This window comes from Myotis yumanensis, unplaced genomic scaffold, assembly GCF_028538775.1.
Source record: "Myotis yumanensis isolate MYYU_CA2020_CCGP unplaced genomic scaffold, mMyoYum1.0.hap1 SCAF_8, whole genome shotgun sequence".
Classification (NCBI taxonomy): domain Eukaryota; kingdom Metazoa; phylum Chordata; class Mammalia; order Chiroptera; family Vespertilionidae; genus Myotis; species Myotis yumanensis.
In genome coordinates this window covers 64,014,293-64,040,872 of record NW_027223759.1, presented here as the reverse complement: position 1 = coordinate 64,040,872, position 26,580 = coordinate 64,014,293, and the positions used below count along the sequence as shown (strand labels likewise).

The 26,580-nt window shown below is 35.1% G+C and overlaps 1 protein-coding gene across 4 annotated transcripts in view; it reads left to right on the top strand.

Annotated features, from left to right (window-relative positions):
* Window positions 1-26,580, top strand: part of MBD5 (methyl-CpG binding domain protein 5) — a 397,266-nt gene that overhangs the window by 177,679 nt on the left and 193,007 nt on the right. For all 4 annotated transcript variants that reach the window (XM_070423045.1, XM_070423046.1, XM_070423044.1 and 1 more), the window contains exon 3: window positions 747-895. The gene's annotated coding sequence lies outside the window, so the exon portion shown is untranslated. The remainder of the gene's footprint in view (window positions 1-746; window positions 896-26,580) is intronic.

Genomic DNA, 26,580 nt, shown 5'->3' with positions numbered 1-26,580 from the left:
ATCTTGGTTCTCCTCTAGATTTGGATTTTATCTTAAATGTTATAGGATATAAGGGTGTGTCTAAAATCCTTTTTTTAAAAAAAAAATTTCAGTCTGTTGCTCTGCATATAATAAAAATATCACTTTTTGCTATGTTGCAGTAGGAAGAATTAGGAAAAATAAATAATTATGACTGGCTGACATTCAGAAATTTAATGGTAAATGATCATTTTTGATAAAATGATGATCATACTGTAATAAAATAGTCTCTCTTAGATACCCATTGAATAAGTTCCATGCATTGAATTAGTAATCTAAATAATAAACTATCGTGTTTGTTGTTTCTTGTTCTAGATTTTCCTCTAAGCTTTAGGTCTGAGAAATTAACTTAAAAATGATGATGCTTTTCCCAATTTCCCTCCCAGGCATACAACTGGAGGAAAGAACCTTGGACTAAGAGTAGAAAGAACTGGTTTCTCATGCTGGCTCTGCCACCAGTCGGTTGTACCATTAGTTGGGTTGTTTAACCTCTCTGGATTTCAGTTTCCTATAGTGTAAAATATGGGGATTGAATCATCTAATTGATATAGCTCTTTTGTGCCTGCAATCATAAAGTTAGCAAGTCCTGTGTGTAAGACTAAAATTCTGTGATTCTTAATGAGACCTCATAAAATCTCAAAATGTCCTTAAATATGAAACTAGGAAATACAAAATAACTGGCTCTCTGTTCAAAACTGGAAAATTCATCCTTCTTCCCTTTTTAACAGGACCAAGGAAATAAAACACCAGAAGCCCAGAGCACAGAATATTTTCCTTCACCAATTCATAGAATCGTGATACTTCTCTAATTCCATCAAATACAAAGGAATGACCACCTTGGCAGATGGCCACAGAGGATGTCAACAGTTTTTTGGAGGCAAGCAATGAAATATTGATGCTTTGAGTTTTCTATTATTAAGTATGTAGAAACAAGTAGAATTATGTTTTAATGAAAATATGAAAAGTGTTCTTTAATACTGTAATTTACATAAGTATAGATAAGCTATTTCTCCCCTCCTTTTTCCCCCCAGAGCATTGTAGCATGTCAAACATTACATTGAGCTAAGCTGCTTTTGCCCTTCCATGGTATAGGGTTACATTACATTCCTAAATACAAAGTAAAAATTTAAATAACAGAAATTAAGTACCCACGTTTGACAACAGGGCTCTTTCTATCTATCTTGGACACACGTATAACTACAAATACTAAATAGTTTGGGTGTTGGAATTGTTTGGGTATTTTTAATTATCCATACCATTTATAAATTTTTTGTTTTGATTCCTGCATTTTCCTCACTTATTTTTAAATATTCTAAAGTATTCCAAATTCGCGGTAAGTCATCCCTTTATATTCCTCACAGTTTTATATTTTGTGAGATGTCTACATCAAAAGATCCCATTAAGTTTTTAGTTACTTTCACAGCTGCCCTTGCTTTTCCTGGAAAAACAGTCAATCAAGGATTGTGGAACCACAGTGTCATCTTCAAAACTGAAACTAATTACCTTACCCTTTAAATGGAAAGTTTGCCTGGAAATAAATTGACTGTTTTAGAAAAAAAAAATTATAAATATAAGGAATCTCCCTTCTTCACCTTCATAAAAAAAAAAAAAAGACTTAAGTAGATGAATATAAAATGAAATAAAATAAACTCATAAAAATTTGAGTCGAATGTACTAAAATTCAATTTTTCAAAGCTTTTTATACAAACAGAGAAACTAAAGATTTGCTCAGAATTTTTTATTTAATGTTCCTTCAACTCAGAGGCCTAAGGTCATTCAGCAAAAGAGTCTGCTTTTTAAGCTGAACTTACAGAAACACTTTCTAAGTAAAGGAGACCATAAATGTTTAAAAAGCCTACTGTAGAGCATCTGAGTAACTAGAGTCAAAATTAATTCTTGCTTTTCTGTTGGGGAAAATTTCATCTAATTACATTCAAATTATTCTGCAACTTTTTGGACAGCAAATCCTGATCACCAAAGAAAAGAAAGAGCAGCTGTGTTGCCCTTGCCTCATAGTTATAAGAATAGCAGTATTATGCAGTCACTGGGCTTTATAGAACCGTAAGTGATTATCCACTGGCTGCCTTCTGGCAAAAACACACCTAACCTTTCTGAACTGCTGATAATGTATGCCTTCTGTTTATAAGGATAGATCGTAAAAAAGAAAAAATAGATTCTACTGCTTTCTTAGTTGAGTTGAGTTGTTTAACCTATAAGAAGCAGGAAGTTCTTATAACCCTTGCACACAAGTAACTGTTTCTAAAACTTCTCTCAGAATTATACTTTAATCACAGTTTAAATATTTTCTGTCTAATACAATTCACGTAACTACTTTAAAAAGATACTTTAAATTGATCATTGCTAAATTAGTGGAAATAGTTCCCATAAACAATGCTACTCCATAAGCAGCCTATTGTCAAATTTCTTTCTCTCATGTTTCCTTTTTTAACTCATTCATATATCAGACCTTATTTTGATCTTACGTTATTCTTTAATCACAGCAACATATCTGTGTCAAATAGCTCTAATTTATATTTCTTCCACATTAAGAACTAGCCCTTTGTTCTCTATGAATTGCATTCTAGTTTTGCTCATATCATTAATTTGTGACAGATATTTATAGTTCTAATCACAAGTGCTATTTCATTTATTTCCCATATTGTAAGGTTTATTTGTAAATTATCATTGGAGAAATTTTTAGTAATTCGAAAGGCAGTTGTAACACAGCACATATGACTTATAGGTATGACAAATTCAAAGAACAGTGAAGACTAACTGATTAATCCTGTGCCAGACCTACCAGCTGTGTGATCTTGGGCAAATCATTGATTCTCTTTGATCAATGTATATTTTGTATATTTTTTATATTTAGATACTAATAATATAATTGTAAGGATTAAATGGGATAGATGATAACATTAGTAAAAAGCTTAGATATTTAGCACTCACCTAGCACATAATTTAATAAATAGGTGATATAGTTATCCTACTTTCTGCAAATGATTGAAGAAGGTTTCCTCATAGTAAGCTCAACTCTTAGAAAATAAGTAATGGATTTGTCCATTATACTCATGTCAAATTTTTTTTTGCATTATTGTGTTTGTTGTACTGCTACTAAATTTTGTTCTTATTGAAATTTCCCAAAAAGCAGTTTAAATTTTATATGAAATATGTGAAAATGTAATCTATGCTGAAATCACGGTTAAAAAACATAGTTTTTTAAAAAAGTGGTTGTTAACTTTTGAGCTTCATGAAAACTTTATACATTACAAATTTTGCAAGGAATTTTACTTGAGTGATTCACTTCCTGTTCTAAAATTTTAACTTTTTATCAACCAGTATTGTTTGGAGAAATATTCCACATGCAAAGCAAGAGAGTTGAAGAATTTTCTTCTTGGGATTAAATATCTTTTATGTATACATTGATCAAATGTGTATTTAGTATGAGAAACTGATTTGATCTTTCCACTAGAAAGATAAAATTAAATAGGCAATTTGGTTCTCTGGATTAGTTTCCTATGTCTGCTGTAATAAATTATTACAAATTGGGTGGCTTAAATTAAAAAAAATTTATTCTCCCACAGTTCTTAAGTCTAGAAGTCCAAAATCAAGTTGTCCTCAGGACCATCTTCTTTTCAAGACTCTAGGGGGGAACCTGTTCCATGCCTTTCTCTTAGCTTCTGGTGTGGCCGTCCATCCTTGGTATTCCTTGGCTTATAGATTCATCCCTTCTATCTCTGCTTCGCTCATCACATGGTTTTTCTCCTGTGTCTATGTATCTTCTCTTCTTATAAGGACAGGATTATATTGGATTAGGGTCCACCCTAATTCAGCATGACCTCATTTTAACTTGATTACATCTGCAAAAACGCTTTTTACAAATAAGGTCACATTCTTAGGTGTCAAGGATTAGGATTTAAATGTATCTTTGGGGGTCGGGGTACAATTCAACTGATTTAACACACTGTCTTTTTTTATCTATATAAATAGGTTTAGATATATTTTTTTAACTGAGAATCAAGTTAAGAAAGAAACATTGATTTTAAAAACAGAAAATTATCTTCTTCTAGAACAATGGTTGTTTCACTTGTGACAGGACATGATCTATGAATAGGTTTTTGCTGTTTGCTTAGAATGATTTGCCAGTACCATTTCTTGAACATAGTTTCTTGATAAAACTTTTTCCCATTAACTGAATAGCTCTGTTTTTTAAAATTAGAGAACAATAGTTATCTTGTTTGTTTACTTGATATCAGAGTTCAAATAATAGGGTTACAGTTTTATGGTCACAGGCATGTGTCCATATTACATATATAAACAAATGTGATGCCCTAAAGACATTAGAGATGGTATGACATTTGTGTTTATAATTTTACTTAGAATTACTCTTTGTAAGTAAATTAACTGAGCCAGTTTTCCTTTGTTGTACTTGATTCAAAACAGGACTACTTTTTATTTTCCTGAGTAAGATATTTACTTTAAAATTAAGATTAAGAAAAAAAATTGTTGACCTTTCAAAAAGAACATAAGCATTAATTCTACTGTTTATTATAGAAAAGCTCGTTCTTGTGAATTCTTTCTAATATATAACTTGGTATGTGGTATATAGATCATCAGTACATTTTTATCACATCTTTTTTATTGTCATTGCCCACATATTTAGACAACTGTCACAGATTTTCCATGTAATAAAACTTACACTGTGTAAGTTTCAATAAAAAGATTTTATATGTATTTTCTTCTCTTTGAGCTTCTGAAAAGGAAGTAAAGCATTATAAAATCCTATTGTGGGTCCTCGTGTTTTGCCATTCTTGCATGACACACATGAAATATCCAAAAGTACTTTTCTTGCAGGTAAAACCTGCTTCAAATTATTCTTTACATATAATAGTCACTCAATAAATGTTTATGAAGTGAATGAAGGAAATTGTAATTAGTCCTTCTGCTTGTAGATAGCATCCAAAAGAGTGTTATTAGAAGGTAAAGCAGTTCTGAAGCTAACTCTGTTATGCACCTTCATGTTAAATATTTTTCTAAAATTTTATATGAAAGGTAAACAGAGATGGGAATTAGAAAGTTTGCAATGTGGGAAAGTGGCAATATAGTCTTTATTTCCCAGAACTTTTCAGTAAATTGAAGGATTTAAGGTTTATATTTTTATCTCATTTCCAAGTGAATGTTGAAACCTTGAGGAAAAAACATAAAGTATCTGGTTAAATGAAGAGTTGACTATGCATTTTGAGATTGGGGTTTGGTTTTGTAGACTATGGATCAAATTACTAGAGGAGTGGTTCTCCACCCTGACTATGCTTTAGCATAACCAGAGAAGTTTTTTAAAAATAGTTATTTAGGCCCTGCCTCTACTGGTTACTCTCTATTGTTCCGATTACTAGCTGTGTGGCTTTGAGCATTTTTTAGTTCTCAGAATCAGATTCTCGAGAAGTGATGATACAGTAGTAGTGGACTTTTGGATAAGATTGTGTCTTACAGAAATTGAAAATAAAATATAATATATACTTAGAGATGTGCTGATCTAATTAGGAAAATTTTGAACTGAAAAACAGGGATTTGAGGAGATAAATATGCAAATTAAACAATAAAGATTTTCTTATTAAGAGCATCAATAATGATGAAGTAAATACCCTGTGTTACTGGTAAAAATACTTGGGGAAAATATTAGGAAATTGTACCTTTGCCTCAAATGTCTATATTCCAAGTTGAATAACTATTTGCTAAGAGTATAACACTGGTAGATATGATGGTGATCAGGACATGTTAGCTTATGGAATGCTTATGAATTGGAAAACCTCTAAGGTTCTTTTCCAACTCGAATAGGCTGTGTTTGTAAATAATTGACAGTCTTTTGTTAGCATTTATTTATTCATTTATATATTTTGAAAACTTACTGGAAGATAAAATTTAGTACCTGAAGGAAAATAGAATACACTATATAGTATCATGGGGGCAATTAAAAAACATAATTGTATTTCATTTATACATATACATGTGTTGGCTATTTCTGTTACCATTTAGGAGCTAACGTAAATGTATGAAATAGGACTTCAATATACTTAAATGTACAGAAAGAAATTGTACTAGAAAAGCTGTCATCTTGATCCAGGATTTTTGAAGAGAAGCTTCTTGAAAACAAATATAAATATGCATTATATTGTATTTGAAATTATTATTGGGTAAGACTCAGGTGCTAACATTAATTAATTTCTGTCATTGTTCCTTGCCTGCATGTTCCTTTACTAAGCATGCAGCTGATGAAGTTACTTTTGATGCTGCTATTATTGCTTATTAATAGCCAGAATTTTGGAGAGAGAGAGTACAGTTTCCTGGAAGAAAACTGCTGAGGATAGGGAAACAGTACTCATAAGAGAAAGGCTAAGTAAGTATAATGGGTCTTAGAGTATAGGACTTGATTGATTCCGGAGCCCCAGAGGGTTTGAAGGGAAGGGAATTTCTAGAGAAGACCATCTAGTTCTGGCTTTAAAGAAGCAAAATGAAAACATCAATAGTTATTTTCTTTTTTCTGCTATGTATTTCTAAAGCAATATAAAGATAATAAAAAGTGTAAAAGTAAAATTAAGCTACCTTTTTAAAATATTCTTTAAAATATATTTTATTGATTTTTTACAGAGAGGAAGGGAGAGGGATAGAGAGTTAGAAACATCGATGAGAGAGAAACATCGATCAACTGCCTTCTGCACACTCCCTACTGGGGATGTGCCCGCAGCCAAGGTACATGCCCTTTACCGGAATCAAACCTGGGACCCTTGAGTCCGCTGGCCGATGCTCTATCCATTGAGCCAAACCGGTTAGGGCTGAGCTACCTTTTTTTAACTTAACTTCCCTTCTCTAGAGTTTTACTACTTTTAGTTTTACTGGGTTTTAGCAAGTCATTCCCTACTTTGAAATGTTTTAACTCCATAATAGAATTCAATATATATTACTGTCCATGAGTAAAGAGGCACCAGAGAAATGAATATATATTGGGTCAAACCATCAGCATATTATTGGTCGAGTTCCTCAGAAGTAAAGTATTTTTTTTAGGTTTTGCTTTTGGGTTATAAAAGCAATACATACTCATGGTTTTTAAAATAAGAAACATAATATGGAAAAGTATAAAAGTAAAGTTTGTAGCCATTCTGTTTCTACTTCCCACGAGTAACTTCAATTAACTTTTAATGTATCATTTCAGAGGTCTATCCAAATACAAGTGACACACGCATATACATACACACCTACACATATGCATATACTGTTATATGCTTTTTATTACATAAATGCAACAGATCCATTGTTTTTTGCTAGTAGCCTTTCCGCTGTTTGTCTCTTTAATATTGATTTGTAAGAGCTCTTTGTATACTAATAAAATGTGCCTTTTTTAATGTGTTTCAAACCATTTTTCTGTAGTTTAATTTGCCTTCAGGTTGATTTATGGTAGTTTCTCTTTCTCATACTGAAATTTTAAATTTTGGGTTAGTCAAATTATTACTTGTTTCTGTTATGGCTTCTGGAGTTTATGTCCAAGATGATAAAATATATAACATCATTTCATCTTTCCCACCATTATGGCTGAATTTTTGTTAAGGGACTTTATTTTATTCCAGAAGTTTTAGGTTCACAGCAAAATTAAAAGGAAGGTACAGAGATTTCCTATAGACCCCCTGGCCTCAAACATGTATAGCTTTCCCCATTATCAATATTCCCACCGCAGTGGTGCATGTGTTACATCTGATGAACTTACATTGACACATCATCATCTACAGTCTACACTTTACATTAGGGTTCACTATCGGTGTGGGTTTGGACAATTGTAAAATGATGTGTATCCGCTATAACAGTATTATACATAGTAGTTTCACTCCCTTAAAAATCCTCTGTGCCTATTAATCCCCTGTTTTTAAATAAAGTTCTGATGTTTAAATCTTTAAATAACTGGAATCTTGTTAGTGTCCTAACAACTTTTATTGAATCATCTTTTCTTAAAATGTCACTTTATTCTATATTTAAAAGTTATGTATATGCGAGTGTATCTCAGGATTCTCCATTAAACAAACTTTTGTCTATTCCTTTTGTAGAACTAAACTCTTTATTTACTATATCTTTATAATGTTTTTAATATCTGCAAGGACTGGTTCCCTCTTGCTCCTCTTTTTTTTTTTTTTTAATATTCCTAGATAATTACATGCTTTTTATCAGATCTACTTTGTTATTATATTTTTAAGTTCTCAAAATAAAAAATCCTATTGGTATTATAATTGAAATTTTATTAGAATGATAGGTTAATCTAAGCAGAATAAGAAGTCTTAGAATATTGATTATGTCTGTCCTAAAAGCAAATTACATGTCTTGCAGATATCTTGATTTATTTATTCTGAGTTATTTATTTGTGTGTATGTGTGTGTGTGTGTGTGTGTGTGTTTATATTAAATGGATTTGTTTCTAGTTTTTCTTTTCTAATTGAGCATGGCTTAGATATAGTAGAAACATTGATTTCCATATACTAATCATATAACTGGCTACCTTTCTAAATTTTTTTCTTAGGTTTTCCATTGATTTGCATACCTTTTACTTCTCTCTCCCACCTAATTAGCTAGTATATACAGAACAATATCAATATAACTAGAGGCTCGGTGCACAAATTCGTGCATGGCTGAGGTCCCTCCGGGAAGCCTGCAGGGACTAGGCTGAAATGGCAGGCCAATGCCGCTGCTCCTGCCTGCCACTCCCGCTCATCCTGGCCCCACTGCACCTGCCGCGGGCTCACACCCAGTCAGTTCTGATGGGGCCAGTCAGTCCTGATGGGGAGAGGCTCGCACCACCACAGCAGCACTCACCAGCCATGAGCTCTGCATCTGGCACCCGTCCCGAGGGGGTAGGGAGGAGACAGGACATGATCGGCCCTCCAGGCAGGCAGTGGGACACCCTGGCCTGCCTGGGATCCGGATCCGTCCCGCTGACATTCGCACAGGTTGTCAGGAGCTACCTGGTGGCTGCTTTTATATCATTTCTTCCTTGTGGAGCATCTAGGGAGGGAAAGTGACCGCGGTGCCTGAGGCCAACTTCCAGGAAGCTGGCAGCAGTGTTAGGATCATGCTGGCAGTGCCAGTCCGTCGGTGCCTGGCCCGGTCTCCAGAGATTGGACCTGCAGGACTACTGAGGGATTGAGTGACTGCCGCCTGGCTGATGGGCTACCAGGACAGATCTGTCGGTTGAGTGGCACTCCCACTGTGGGAGCACACTGACCACCAGGGGCCAGCTCCTGCATTGAGCATCTGCCTCCTGGTGGTCAGTGCGCGTCATAGCTACTAGTCAACCAGTTGTTCGGTCGCTTAGGCTTTTATATATAGACTAGAGGCCCGGTGCACAAAATTTGTGCACTCAGAGGGTAGGGTCCCTTAGCCCAGACTAAGCCCTCTCACAGTCCAGGAGCCCTCAGGGGATGTCCAACTAAGCCATCAGTCAGACATCATTAGCGCTGCCACGGAGGTGGGAAAGGCTTCCACCACTGCTGCTGCCCTAGCCAGCCATGAGCCTGGCTTCTGGCTGAGCGGCGCTCCCCCTGTGGGAGCACACTGACCACCATGGGACAACTCCTGCATTGAGCACCTGCTTCCTTGTGGTCAGTGAGTGTCATAGCGACCAGTCATTCTGCTGTTCGGTCGATTTGCATATTAGCCTTTTATTATATAGGATTGTTTTTAACTTTTTTTGGTCCACCAATACTTTTACCACCATAGATATGACAACCTTGCAGCTCTCATAGCTCTGATTACAGGAAAATTAGGTGTTTGCAAATAAAATAATTATTTAAAAAGTGAAACAAAATTGAATGAGTAGTTGAATTCTTAGAGTTATATAAAACCAATTTTCTGATGACAGAATTAAACTTGCTCTTTTTATCTGTGGCTACTTTAAGATTTGCTTTTTATCCTCGATCTTCAGAAATTTGACATGATGTGCCTAGAATATGTTTCCTTGTATATTTTCTTCTAGAGTTGTGCTGAGCTTGAATCTATAAGTTGATGTTTTTCACCAAATATTGGGTATTTATCCTATTACTTTTTCAAAGATTTTTTCCTGCCTCATTTCCTCTCTCTTCTCCTTCTGGGACATAAAATATGTGTATGATAGATTGCTCAATATTGTTCCATGGGTATGTGGGTCACTGAGACTGAAATTTTTTTGTAATATTTTCTATCTGTTCTTCAGAAATTTATATTGATCTGTCTTCAAGTTCTTTGGTTGGTTTCCCTATCATCTCCAATACACTGTTAACCCCATCCTGTGATTTTTTTATTTTTATATTGTACTTTTTAATTCTGTGATTTCAGTTCAATTCTTTTATTAAAAAAGTATTTATTGTGGTTAGATCTATATATAACATAACTTATTATTTTAACTATTTTAAGTATACCAATTGAATTCTTTTTTATTGTTTCCATATTCTGCTAAGAGTCTCTGTGTGCACTCATTATGATGATATTTTACTTTATGTTCTTGATAATATTTATAGTAGCTGCCTTAAAGTACTTGTCTAAGTCATCTCAAAGTCTATTCTGTTGCCTGCTTTTTTCTATGAATGCTGGGTCACATTTTCCTCTTTGTTTACATCTCTAATTTTTTTATAATTTACTGGATAGATGATATACTTTAGAGACTCTGGATTCTATTATCTTTCTCTGAAGACCATTGGCTGTTTGTATAACCATTAAATTATTGACTGCTTGTCTTTAAGGAAGGTTTGATTTTATGTTTTGTAAGAATGAGTCTCTTTTGGTTTTGCCCTTAATCCCAAGGTGACTCTGTTAGGACTGGGATATAATCTTTGCTCCTAAAATGTGGCCCTTCAGAGATTTATGTAGAAAGTTTGAGTTGTTCACCAAGCTGCTTTAATTTGATGAGATTCAAACTCCTTTTCTCATTCAGTGGACAGCAGCAGAAATCCCTGTTTCAGCCTTCAACCTTTTACTTCCTGTGGGTTCTTTGGAGTCTTCCCCATGCATACAGTTCGGGAGTCAGCCCAAGTGGGAGTATATATGTAATATTTTTACTCCGCCTCAGTTTTCTTAGTTTCTGAAATCCACTTCTCCCAACCCTCAATTATCAGCCATTCCCAACCCTGAACAGTAACCTCTGATACCTCAAGCCAATAAGTGTGGCCTTCCCGCTTTTTACTTCTAGCAGTCCCCACTGCTTTTTACCTAAAGGGATGAGCAATATAAATGGAGATCCAGTCCAGCCATGTTCTCTTCTTTGAAAGAGTGAAATCCTCTTTCTTTCTGTTTCTGTTGCTTTTGGTCACTTTCCATTGTGTCTTTAAATAGTTGTTTCTTTCTGTTTGTGTTAGTATTTTCCACAGTTTATAATTGCTGTCGGTGGATAATAGGTCTGATTGAAGTTACTCTACCATTACCAGAATTAATTCCTGGGTGGGTTTGTTTTACTTTCATAGTTACCTATTCACTTTATTATTTCACATTCAAGTATACTATGTCACTCCATGACCAATTTAGTCACTTAGACCTAGGTTGGATTCCTGGCTCTGCCATTTATTATAATGTTACTTCAAATTTCTGATTTCTAGTGTCCTTTTATGTAAAATGGAAATGATCACATGTACCTTATTAGGTTGGTTGCTTTTGAATATTAAATGTGAAAATATGTGTGAAACATGTGGCACAGGGCCTAGAAATTTCTTGCCACTCATAAATGCTGCTTGCTACCTTTATTAACCATAATTATTCTATAATTTGGAAGGTCAGATATTACCATATGGAACAGCTTACCCAAGATCTTACTGCTAGGTAACAGGAGTATAGATTAATTAAATCAATTCTGCAAGATAAGTTTGTTTCCCAGAGATTCCAGTTTTAGTGTTATCCAATATGAGGAAAAATTGATGTTCTGATGGTGATTCAGAGGAGGAAGAGCTAAATGAAACTTACTAATAGTCAAGCCACACAGTCAGGGTTCTGGGTGATGTCTTTTTCTCTTCTCCGAGCACTTAAGAGCCAGACAACTAACTGACTGGTGACAGCAGATACTACTATAGCATTTTTTTCCTATCAGAGAAGAATGAATCTAAGCAAGTTTCTAATTTTAGAGCGAAACAGAATATTCAGTGAGAATACTCTGGCTCAGTGAAACAAGTAGTACGTGTACATATGGTCAGTAAAGAGCATAATAGCACTATGTAATGAACTAGTCTCTCCTTCAGCTTTACATGTAACTCAAAAATGAATGATTTTTACCCTAGGCAAACATGCAATTTCAGAAACTTGTTATGGAATGAGCTTTTCTATGAATAGTTAACATCAGTGTTTGTTCTGACTACTGGAATCATGGTGTTTTTTTGTGTGTGATATCGAAGCAATGCATAAGATTTTTTGCGTGATTTTAAAAACATTTTGCTACAGTGGAAACAATTTAATGCTGAAGGTAAAAAGGGAAAGTGTTTGAGGTTGCATCAACTCTCTCTGGTAAGCATTATTACAGTTGCTGTTCACATTTATGCCTGTTCAAATAAAAACCCATCAGTCATGTAAACTTAGGGCCAGATTATGATCACAAATGCATAGCATGAATTGCCACATATCTTTTTTCCACCAAAAAAAGACATGCTGAGTAACATCTCAGATTAAAATCTGTCCTTTCAGATTTGTTTTATTTTTATCCAGACTAAGAAGCAAAATGCAGTGTCAGAAGAGGAAATAAAATAATTCCTGTGATGATGTGTTTTCTTTTATTACATATAATTCTTGAAGACTCAGATGTTCATATATTTCTGTAATCATAATAATGACTCTGAGAGAAAATAGAAAAATTATTATTTATCATTTTAAAATGGAAATTTTATGTCCTTGTGAAAACATATGCACTAACTTGCATTCTAAGGAAAGGCCATATTATCAAAAAAGCATTACGTAAGTTTGTAATATGTGAGAAGCAAACAAAAGCTATTTATATAGAACATGCAATTTCCCAAAATAGATTTTATATTTGTATCCATGAAAACTTAAATTTTTTTTAAACATACCAATAAAATAAAATATTTAAAATAATAAAACTGTCTTTTTGGCATTTTTTTAAATATAAAGGAATTGCACAGAAGATTTGAAGATAAAAATCTTCATTTACATTTCCTCTGAGCCATTTACACAGTGTTGTTTTTGAACAGTGTTTATTAAGAACTTTTTATGAGCAAACCACTATACTAAGTATTTTTAGGGGATACAAAAGAAAAAAATGAATCTGGTAACATCCTGCCTCTAAGATGTGTGTAGCTTGGTAGAACAAATAAAACTACAAAGATGACATATGGATATGAACAGAGTGGGCAGATTTCACAGTATAGTTCTCAATAGTTAGCTCCCAGAGAACAATGTTGGTCTGTCCCATTTTTAATTGTATTTCAGAATTATAAGTGATTTTTAAGAGAGCTAGCTGGCATAGTTCCTGGAGCATAATAGGTGTTCAATAAATGTTTTGAAAATAACATGAATATTTTCTCTCATGCTTGGAGTTGGAGAGCAGGCTAGATGTTGTGTGAGTCTCTCTCTGTGTGTTAACTATCTCTGTGGTTAAACCAGTTATTTTAGATTTAAACTGATTTTATCATCTTTGTGACCTTGGGCAAATTACCTCTTTAAACTTCATTTTCTTCATCTGTCAAATGTAGTGACAATATCCGAGTCATAAGTTTGTTGTGAAGAGTGAATGAGACAATGTATGTTGGGCCTATATTATAGTGGCTGTAGTAGTTTAGGTTAGGAAAAAACATTGTTACAGTTATTGTTCTCATTATTTTTACTAATAAAGAATGGATGAGAGTACCTTGTTATGAAACAGAACTAGTTAAACCATAACATTGACTTGGAATGTGTATAAATAGCAGAATTTTTATTCCAAAGAGGAAGTACTTTATTTAATCTGTACTATTTGTGTGTGTTTTTAATTAAGGGAAAATATCATGAGCTATAAATAAAATATATTTATTATTTAATTTTTTACCTAGTTATTTTGTCTTTGCAGAGTGAAAACTCAAATAACCACTGGGGAGTTATTATTTACTCTTTCATTTATTTATTTATCCATTCCACAAGTATTGACTGATCATACCTGTTTTCCGGACATTGTGGCGGGAACTAGTGATAGCACTGTGAGCAAGGCTGACCAGCTCCCTGCCTTCAAAAACTTTACAGTTAATTGGAATCCTAGTTCATTTTTCAGACCTGGATTTGCAAGTCCACGCACCAGAGGTGGTTCACAGGTGGTGAACAGTGTCCTAGGCAGATCTAAGAAGCAGACATCACATGAATGAGGGTTCCTTTTTTGACTCCATGAATCATAATAATTCCAGACAGCACCAGGCTTGCAAAGTAATATTATTAGCCCACATTCCTGAAAGTTATATGTAATTATTCTCTGTCCTCTTAAAGGAAAGATATATTTTCCAGTTTGCCTTACCAAATTATGAGGGCTTCGGTACAAATGAATAACAAAAGTTAGGTAAGAAAAGTACATGATCACAATTGAATCTAACTACTATTATAGTTCTGTTAATTCCATTATCTGGTCTACTTTAAGTAAAAATAATTAAATTCTCTTTACCTTTTGAGTATTAGGAAACCTTGGGCCTTGGACCACTACCTAGGTTAATAGCTATTTCTGTTTGGAGCTTTTCTTCTATCTTCCCCACCATTAATTACCATATTAACTGTTGTGAAAGAACTTTGTTGATGAAGACATTCTACTAAATCTCAGAAAAGGCTATAAACCCTTCCCTTCTCTGCTTTTCTGTTTATTGTTTGAAGGAGACAGAACTATTTTTGAAAGAAACTAAGCAAATAAGCATTTGCAGTTCGTTTTAAGTTCTTATCTATAGGAGGATTTGGGCAAGTACTAGTATACTTGTCCTTTGTGCTCAGCTGTAAGGTGCAGGTGATAACATTCACCTGCTGGTTATGTGGTTCGGATTTTGAAATAAGCAGCTTTAGAAAGTAAAGACTTTCATATAGTTAGCTGTTGTATTTAGTGGCAAGAGATCATAATTAATTATAGCAACTACTTACTATTAGTTAAGCTTTTTAAAATCCATATGCTTCACATAGATTATTGGTAGTCCTCACAGTAACTCCACAAGATAGGAATCATTATTGCCTAATTATATATGAGGAAATATGGTCTCAAAAATAGTAACTGTCTTTCCCACAGACATTTGAATTAGTTGTGGAGCCAGAATTCAAACCCATGTTAGTTTGACTCTGAATCCAATACCCATTGTACCACTTTGCCTCTCCACTGGATTCTAGAACACAGGAGTGGAGTGGAGTGCTTAGGCAGCCTTCGATTCCCTGTTATGAATTGGCTTTTTTTTTTCCTTTTTTAATTTCATTTATTATGTATACATGTTAAATCAAATAATATTGAGTATATCCTGCCTAGGATCTACTTGGTGATAACTTCTTTAATTTTTAACTGCTTTAATTTTTAATTACTTTTAATTATTCCAAGTTTTTAGTCACTTATTTGTAAATAATGTTTTACTGCTATACCTGATTTACCAATATTAGACACTATAGATAGAAATAATTAATCTATTATCTTAGATGACTTAATTCACATGTAGCTCTCCGTCCCTCCATCCTGTCAATATAATTTTTTTAAAATATCTACCTTATTGATATTATATAAATACTAGTGACTCGACGTGCAAAATTATGCAAGACCCAGGACCCTGGGGCTCCTCAGTGGATTGCCCCAAAGAGGTAGGCCGGAGCTGGAAGTCCCGCCTCTGCAGCGTGTACAGCCGTGGGACACCCAGTCCTCACTGCACAGAGCAGCTGCCGGCCCCACCTCTGTGCCGTGCACACAGCGTCAAGTCGCAGACCACCTGCACATACCTCGTCACACATGCAGCCCCGCCCACCTGCACATGCCCGTTGCACATGCAGCCTCCTTGTGAGGGCATGAGGGCATCACAGTGTGAGGGCATGACAACCAGGCTATGAGGTCCTAGGCTATTATTAGTAATATTTGTGCACTCAGGGGGGTCCCTCAGCCCGGCCTGTGCCAACTTGGGTGAGGGGCTGATGGCTGTTTGCAGGCTGGCCACAGCCCCTTCAAGGTGGGGGTCCCTGCTGGGGTGCCTGGCCAGCCTGGATGAGGTGCTAAGGGTTGTTTGCAGGCTGGTCAAGCCTCCCAGCAGGGACCCTCACCCCTTGAGGGTGTAGCCAGCCTGGGTGAGGGGCTGATGGCTGTTTGCAGGCTGGCCACAGCCCCTTCAGGGTGGGGGTGCCTGGCCATCCTGGGTGAAGGGCTGATGGCTGTTTGCAGAGTGGCCACAGCCCCCAGCCACCCAAGCTCCCAGTGGAGGCTGGCTGGAAGCAGGTATCTGAGATTTATTTATCTTCTATAATTGAAACTTTGTTGCCTTTAGAGAAGTCCACAGTCAGCCAGGGCAGGCGGGAAGCTTGGCTTCCTCCATCGCCGGGGCAACCAAGCCTCCAGCTTGCTCCAGCTTCGTGGCTGCCGGCCGCCATCTTGGTTGGGTTAATTTGCATATAGTTGCTGTGATTGGCTGGTGGGCATGGCTTGGGCAGTTACAGTCAATTTGCATGTTTCTCTTTTATTAGATTAGATTGTTCACTGCAAAATCAAGTAGTATACTATAATTACACTTCCTTTCTTGTACATTACTTTTTGTTGACTGGAGATTTTCTCTTATTTTCTGTTGTGAGTATTTTATAATTAGAAAGAAATTTTCTTTCAACCTATTCCTTTTTCTATCTCTGTCATTATTCTTTGAAACCGTGTGGTAGAGATGTTAACTTGTATCCAGTTTGTTTCTTTCTTAAACTTTGCAGCAGGTATGTTGTTTTTTCAATCCTCACACAAAGATACATTATGATTTTTAGAGAGAGGAAGGAAGAGAGAGAGAAACTTCCAATCAGTTGCCTTCCATACTTGCCCTGACCAGGAATCAAACTCGCAGCCTATTTGGTGCATGGGAGGACACTCCAACCAACTAAGCCATGTAGCCAGGGCTGCAGCAGATTTTATTTGTAGACTCTACAACCTATCCCTGTCAGAAATTTGTATTAATTTTTAAAGAGTCTTTGATTTTGTTTCTCAAAATTTTCCAAAAGCCACATTTACAACATCTTGTTTTTTAAAATATGTTTTTATTGACTTTTTAGAGAGAGAGGAAGGAAGAGGTATAGAGAGATAGAAACATGGATCGGTTGCCTCCTGCATGCCCCCTACTGGGGATCGAGCCGGCAACCCAGGAATGTGCTCTGACCAGGAATTGAACCAGGGATCTCTTGGTTCATGAGTCAAAGTTCAACTGCTGGGCCACACCAGCCAGGCTAAAATATCTTTTGATAAAATAAACAAAATTTAAAACAAAGATCTCTAATGTTTTCTAATAATAAATAACTTCCATAGTAGGAGTATTTCATTTTAATTAGTACGTTCTTCAAATAAATTAGTACGTTTTCAGCATGTCTTAAAAAAATATGTGTAACCACTACCCTCTTGGTTAAGTGAATATCCAAAATATTGAAGATGGCAGATGTCATTCAATTTTTCAGTTGATCACTCAAAAGAGTTGGACTTTTGCATCATAGGTGAACAGCCTGAAAGATGGTAACTCAAAACCAGCTAGAATACTGAGTCCTTTAAAGGAATATAGCAACTACTTTAAATGCATTCACTGTCATTTGAAAAAAACTTGTATAACATACTGAGAATATTTTATAAAATCACTGTATCTGACAAAATTCTAAATCCAGTGAGTTTAGTAACTTCATGGAATTTTATAAAGAGAAATGAGAATGTCAGACCTTGAAAATATGTCATATTGAATTTATTTAAGTTTTTTTTAATCAGTAACATAATTATAAGTGAACTAGTATGTGTGGGTCTGCAATTAAACATTGCATATTTAATAAAGCAAGTTAAAATATGCTTTCCAAATGTCTTTCAGAAAATAGGATTCTAAATTGAAGAAGAAGATATAAACTCAAGATTTGCAAGTTTTCTTTTGAAAATATTCATGAATAAGATCTATAATTAATGATGTTAAATTCCCCCTGATACATTATAGTTATTTTTTTAAAATCATTTTAAAGAACAATATGGAAATATAAGTAGGTATAGTACTATTTTTATAAAAATGAAAATTATATTAGAGCAAACTATTAACAATGCCTTTTCCTTAGGGTTATGTGGAGGTGGGGTAGAGGGCTGTGACTTTTTACTTGTATACTTTTTACTCGTATACTTCCATCTCACTTGAATTTTTTTTAAAATGAGCATCTGATTTTTTGAAACCAGAAAAACAAAAGGAATAGAGACATTTTAAAAAGAAATAGAGTAAAGGATAAAGTGGAGGGATAAAAATTAACCTTTATGTCTTGTTAATATGATAAAAGAAATGCCCTAACATCTCATGGCAATCAACTAAAAAGAATGTGATAGATATAAAAATAATGTTTGCATGCAACTATGAACTGGAGGCTAAAACAAACAAAAAACATGGGGAAAAGTGCAATTCAGAGAGGTAAGCCTTGTTGAATGTGATAAACCCTGGGCTAGGGTTTTCACAAGCTCATTCCTTATTGAAAGATGAATAGGAGACAAAGTCCAGGGTTCTTCCTAGTTGCACAGTCTAAAAGTAAGGTCTATTGTAAGAGTGCATAATAAAATCGGCCTACTCACTTCCTATAGCATTGCAAGAAAAACTGATTGGTTCAAACCTGGAAACTGAGTATATAGTAAAAGGTTATCTCCCTGATTATTTGTAACCAAAAGCTGGTCTTCCACATTGCCACTGAATGTCACACCACATAGGTGATATAAAATAGAAAATTAAAGCCAGTAATTTAACATGGTCCTAAGTTTAAAATCCCTCAAGTACCTGGTAGAAGCAAACATAAATTTTACCTGAAGCAATCTGCTTCAATACAGGACTCAAATTCCCAAGGCAAAATGTAAAAACAAATATGAATTTACACTAAGAAATTACAAAAAAGGTATTATGAATGAGTATTAGAAACAATATTCAGAAGAATAAGATTCACAAACATGTCAGATGTTAAGATTATGAAGCAGAATAGAAAACATCTGTTTAATAAAGAAATATAACATGATCATACACTTGAAGAAGAATGTGGGAAGACTTAACATACCACATATGAAGATTTGGCATTAAACTTTAGTAATTAATACAGCACAGGTAGATGGATTGGTCAGTGGAACAAAATAGCCCAGATGCATTTATATGAGTGGAAACTTAATATTCACAGTGGGGCAAAAGTAGGTTTACAGTTGTTTGTATGGAAAATAATACAATAATTTACAGTTATGAATATGTGAAACATAGAATTTATTTCTGTATTATTTATTATTATATTTTCCATACAAACAACTGTAAACCTACTTTTGCCCAACCCTTATAACAAAGCTAGCATGGTGATAGAATTGACTTTTCAGTAAATGGTATTGGATCATTGATTATTCATTAGCGGAAAAATGAAATTTGACCCCCTACTTAATACCATATGTAAAGATCAACTCTAAATGAAATAAAGACTTAAATGTGAAAGGCAAAACTATACAATTTTAAGGGAATATCTTCAAAGTAGTGAAAAATTTAAGATACAAAATGAAAAAGTCATTACGGAAAAGATTGTTAAATTTTGTTGTCTTACAATGGTGATCTTCCTTCTCTCACAAGCCACTTTTAGAGAATGAAAAGACAAATTAGAATCTAGAGAAGACATTTCAACACATATAACTGGAAAATAATTATTACAAATCAATACCAAAAAACCCCAGAAAAATGGGCAAAAGACCTCATATTTTTATCTGATTTTGCTTTCTAAAGGGGCAAAATCCAATACTGTGTGTTTCTCAGTTGATGTTTTGGAAAATAAATTAATTAAAATAAAATTGGCATGCTGAAAAAATTACCCTTGAATTGACTCACTCCCATATCTTTGTGGCAAGCCCCAACTAATTATCACTTTCTCTCAGCTTCTGACCTTTGATACAGTCATTACATTATATTCATTCTCCTGTAGTATCAAGTAGAAATGGCATTATCTACTTGAGAGTCTCTGCAGATAATTTTCTCTAAACATGATTTAAACATTTACCATTTTTGTGTTATTAATCTTTTAAAGTGGTGTTCATTTTTAACTGTGAATCTTTTGGGCAGAATTATTTGTTACCTCACTCTTTTCTTGGTGCCACTGTTACCAGCTAAATCAGGGGCATTTTCTGCCCCTAAAGGGACATTTGGCAATATTTGATGCCATTTTGAAATGTCATTCTGGCTGGGGTACAAGGCCAGGGATGCTGCTATTCATCTGGCTCCCCACAATGAAAAATTATCTGACCCAACATGCAATTAGTGCCATAGTTGAGCAACCCAGCTCTAACCTTCCTTTCTAGCTACTTTCTTATTGTGCTTGTCTTCTATGGTTGACTCATCTGGACATACTTGCCCTTGTAGACCATCTTTCTAATGTAATAAATTGTATGTTCTGAATTCTGCTACTACTACAACTAACAAAATAGTACAAAAAGTTGAGAATGTATTGACATAAATAGGTTTGAATGAAGACAGCTAGGGCTTTCCTACTCTTCTATATCAGGGTTTTCCCCATATAAATCATGAAATTAGGCAAATTAATAAAACAGGATTTTTAAAAAAAATCACCAGATAGTGATACTGTCTTGTTTTTCATTCCCAGACTTTATGGAGGGAAAATCCAAACAAACATTTAATGGGTGTCTATTTATTTGTGCTAGTCATTATACTATGCTGGTGTTTCCAGAAATTTAGCTCATTAATTTTCAGAACAAACATATAAATATTATTCTTATTTTACAGAAGAGAAAACTAGGACTTAGAAAAAGTACATGTAAATGCCTCGTCCAATTTCACACAAAAATCGGGATTTTTTTCTAACTCAAGTTTACTGTTCTTTCTACTGTGCCATTCAGCCATTTTATACTTTACTAGAGGCCCAGTGCATGAAATTCGTGCACTTTGGGGAAGGGGGTTCCTCAGCCCGGCATGCACCCTCTCACAGTCTGGGAGCCCTCGGGGGATGTCCGACTGATGCCCTAGGCCTGCTTCCTGTGGGGAGCAGGCCTAAGCCATCAGCTGGACATCCTTAGTGCTGCCACGGAGACGGGAGAGGTTCCCGCCACCGCAGCTGCATTCATCAGCTGTGAGCCCAGCTCAGGGCTTCTGGCTGAGTGGCGCTCCCCCTACAGGACTGCACTGACCACCAGTGGGCAGCTCCTGCATTGAGCATCTGCCCCCTGGTGGTCAGTGTGTGTCAAGCGACCGGTTGTTCCGCTGTTCGGTCGATTTGCGTATTAGCCTTTTATTATATAGGATTATTTGCAGCATGCCTATTTTATGTAGTTATATTTAAGTGTTTATTTTGTTGTCTAGAAAGTAAAGTATTTGAAAACTCGTGTGTTTTTAATGTTCTTTTTTCTTGCTTCCCGTCATTTTTCGACAAGAGATTTTTAGGATAGTTTTGTGTACACCACAAAATTGAGAGGAAGGTACAGAGATTTCCTTTATGCCCCCTGACCCTACACATGCATAGCCTCCCCCATAATCAGCTTCACTTACCAGAATTTTACATTTCTTTACAAGTATGAACCTATATTGACACCTCATAATCACCCCAAATCTATATTTTACCTTAGGTTTCACTCTTGGTGTTGTACTTTTTATAGGTTTGGACAAATGTATAATAATCCTTATATAATGATGTATCATATACCATCATTATCATACAGAGTATTTTCACTGCCCAAAAAATCCTCTGTGCTCTGCTTATTCATCCCTATAATTCAGAATACCTAGTGGAGTGCTATGGGTTTTAAAAAGCTTAATAAATATTCTTTAAAAAGGAAAAAAAATGGTGGGGAAAGATGGGTGTAATGAGGAAAAGTAGGAATGCTTGACTTCTTCAGAACAATGTAAGAAGCCTGCCAGAACAGTTATTTCAAAACAGAAAAGGTAGGTTTGCATTTTAAATGAGAACTTTGTTTATATTTCCTTTTGACTCAAAAACTGCTTCAGAAGCCCTTATTGCTTGATGTATTTGAATCATTTATTACATTGACTTGTTGCATTGATGTTAAGTGTCATGATAAGTTAAGAAAGGCAAGAAGTCCCATGCATTATGGACTTCCTGTGACTTGCCATTCCTATTATCATCAAAATAAAAAAAAATAAAAGATTGGCCTTCATTTTCATTTGTATGACCATCTTGATGAAAATGGTAAACAGGCATTTGAAAATATTTAATACCATATAGATTTATTTAAAGCTAAAATTTAAATAATTTTTATTCAGTTTAAAATACCTGTTCATCATAGTTTTTGAAGAGTTGTGGTCATTTTAAGATGATGTCTTTCATATTTTAAGAAGGGGTGCCAAGTTTTATATGTTTACTTAAAATTGATATGTATAAAAACATTTCAAAGGTAATATTTTTTAAATGTATACCTATTCAACAGTTGTTGCAAGTATGCATTTTCTCTACCATTTTACTTCAATATTTCAAAAGTACAGGTCATTTTGAGAGGGGAAATAAGTGATCATCACCTTCATAACTCCTGCCTTTCTTTCGTCAGTAGGAAGTTGGGGGTTAAAGTTCTGTGTATTACAGAATACGTTTTAGAAGTTATATGAATGATCTAACTGCAAATGCGAGAGCTATTGCCATTGAAAAGAGTGCTGCTGAAAAGAGTCCATGAGTGTTAATTTTTTTTGGAGAGCATGAAACAATCCCATCTAACAAAGATTTTTTTCTATCAAATGTCACAGCATCTCCATTAAGAAACACTGAAAGATATTGATGCATATTCTAGTTATGAATATGTGTAAAATACCAGTTATCTTTATGAAAAGTTAAGGGATCTGAAATTTAAGGGATCTCCAAGGTGTAACCTTTAAACCCAACAAACCACCATTTCATGAAGATGCTTACTGGAAAAATCAAGTTTACCCTTTGCACGTGGTGGTGTGGTATTTGAAGAATGCACCTGAACTGTTGTTAGGGACATTTTTCTCTAGCATTATCCCTTCAGAAAAAAAAGGCCTAGAAATGGGAATGGGACTTAATTTCTTATGAGATTATAAGGTTGGGATACAGAAACTCAGCAGTGACAATTGACTTAGGTAAAAGGGCTCACCAAATGGCCTGGTACTTTGGCTGGTAAAGGTCAAGATCAAAAGCAGAGAGAACTCTAGAAGATTGTCACCACCGTTTCCACCACAGATGGGAAATTTGATAAAAGGAGCTGACATATATTGATCACCTACCGTTTGCTAGACATTGGGAAAGGTACCTTATATATATTCTTTCATTCATTTCTACAATAAAATTTTGCTGTAATGTACAGAAGAAAACACTCTGGGGGAAGTGTAGCCCCTGCAATCTAAGACCATCCAGTGTGGTGAGGAAGACATACATAGAAGCAGTCAGTTGTAACTACATAAGATAAATGGTCTGATGTGGAGTATATACTGTGCAGTGGGTGCACATGCATTTATTTCTGCTTTGGGAAAGTAGAAGGTCTGGGAATACTTTAACTGGATATGACACTGAACATAAGTCTATATCATCTAATATTTAAATAACCCATTTTGTACATATTTTTCCTATTATAGATAAGGATACTGAAGTACAAAAATGCTATATAACTTATGTAAGGTTATATAATAATAGCAAGAATATATGTGGCTCTGAATCTACTAGAGTTTTATATTAGTTAGTCCTCACAACTGCTCTATAATATAGTTGCTTTTGTTATTTCTATTTTACAGTTAAGAAAACTAAGCTCTATGGGGTTAAATGATTGTTTAAGGTCACATTTTAATAAAGGCAATATTGGGGTTTGAACCAAGCAGACAAACTAGGATCTGCACTTCACTGTTATACATGCACCCTCTCCTTCCTACTTGATCATTAAATCAGGGTTCAAAACTCAGCAGTCACACTCCAGAGCCCATATTGTTAAATGACAGAATTATATCTGCATTTTTAGAAAGATTGTTTGACTATCGTAAAAACAATGAACTGAAATGTGACATGAAGACCAATAAGAAGAAAGCATGTATGCTAGTCCTATCTCAGGTAGTGGCAGCTACTGTAGTAGTATACAGATTTAAGAGATTTTAGCAATTAGAAAGATCAGGACTTGGTGATTAATTGACATGGAGTGTGAAGGAAATGGGAAAGTCAGGGATCACTCCAGGGCTTTTTGTTTAAGTGAGAAACTCATAGTTAAGAGGGAGAAGATTTAGGGAGAAAGTTGTTGAGTTTTTTTAAAGTTGTGTTTGAAATACCCCTAAAGCAACCAAATGAAGATGTTCAGAACGCAAAAGCATCCGTGAATCTAGAGCTCAGGAGAAAGGTCTGGGCTGGGAAATAAAGGGGCCAGGCAGGGAAATGCAGGATTGCCAAGCATTTTTAAGGACACAGTTGAGGTTTTAGATCAAAATTTATCATGGTCCAAATCTATAGAATTGTGCAGGTGGAGTGTAAGGGAGAGGAAAAAGATATGAGAGAAGAGGAAGGAGAAATCTTCGAAGGCATGGGGAAAGATAAAATATTATGAGTATTTAAAAGTTAATAAATGTTTCCCTGTTTGCCTGTTTAGTTTCAGAGCCAATTTATGCTGCTTTATATATTGGAAAGGGAGGATAATTGAAAGAAGCCGAGAAAGCTTGATTGATTTACACTAGGAATTTAGAGGAAGAAAATAACAGTCAGTCCAGGAAGACTGGAGAAGGGGTTGTATTGAAGTAAAATGTCATATTGGGGAAAACTTGTAAAGAGTTTGAGGAAGATTTGGGGGTATGAGATGAGGTTCTGGGGCAGCTGCCCTGCTCTGTTATTTAAAGACAGGACAAAAGAGAATTTTAAGATATTTCACTGTGTATTAGAAATGAAATCCTAAATTAGTGTTTCTTCACAGAGTTTAGTAAAGATTTAAAATCTCTTTTCTCTTTTAGTATATATATATATATATTTCTTGATTTCAGAGAGGAATGTAGAGGGAAAGAGAGATAGAAACATCAGTGATGAGAGAGAGTGATGGATTGGCTGCCTCCTGCACACCCCACACTGGGGATCAAGTCTGCCACACAGGCATGTCTCCTGACCAGGAATCGAACCATGACCTCCTGATTCATAGGTCAGTGCTCAACCACTGAGCCACACAAACAGGGCTCGTTTAGTGTTTTTTTTAGATACAGGCTACTATTTTGTTTTTTGTTTTGTTTTTTGTCTTAACATAGCATTATGAGTCTGGACATAGTCAGCTTGACTTCATATGGGTTACTTCCAGTTTCTCTACCAGAACTCCAGCAACTTATGTATGTACAGTGGAGAAAACAGACATTGGGATTAATGAATAGGAGTTGCATAGCCTAAGACAGAAGTAGTTGATCATATTGGCAAGTGGTTTTCACTGTAATGGAGGTATGCATGAGTGAAAGTGTAGATATAATGTAAGCCATGGAATAGGAAGCAAAGTTGGGGATTTGAGACCAATATGGAATATGTGAAATTTTACCATGATCTTGTTCAATCCTCAAAAATAATATAGAAATGAAGAAATTAAGGCTGAGAGAAATTAGTTCTATTACTCAAGATCATACAACTAGGAAATATCATTTCTGGTGTTCACACCTGATTTCTCTGGCTTCACAGCCCATGCTTTGAACTACCTAGAAAAATAGTGGCAATTTCTGAAATGAAAGAGTATTACTAGTGATCATTGCTAGGAAGTCATATCAATTGATAATTGTACCAGTCAGGATGTTTGGTTTTAAGTAATAGAAGCCAACTGTCTAAAGCAGAAAAGCACTGTTTTGGAAAGGTATTGTAGAACTCGCAAATGCTGTGAAGGACACTGGACTGACACGAGTACTGGGCTTACGAAAGAAGGCAAAGCCTAGTCAGTGTCTTCCCATAAGAAAATTCCGCTCTGAAAGCTGCTGCTGATGTAGTTTCCACTGGGCATTCATCATGTGCTGGGCTCTGCTGCCCTGGGACACTCATTGCAGTTTGGGAACTTCCCAGACACCAGTTTGTTTTGAGAATCCTCAAAAAAAGAAATGTGTTCAGACACTAGTCAGGCATCAACAGATGTTTTTTATACACACACACACACACACACACACACACACACACACGTGAATATTTGATATTACTTCCCAATGCCAGTGATAGTTCATTAAATTGGCAACTATCTAATTTTAGAACGCTTTTCTTTTTAAATTTCTTCTTTACTACTCAAAGCATAATTTTTATGGTAGAAAGGGAGAAAAATACAAGTAAAGGAAAAGGGGAAATTTTTTTTTGTTTTATCCTAGTGCCTGATGATGATAGACAACAGCAATAATTTTGTGTATTTCCTTCCAAACTTTGTTCTAAATGTAGAAGTGCACTTTTTACCAAAATGTGATGATAATACATATTATATTATCATTTCTTT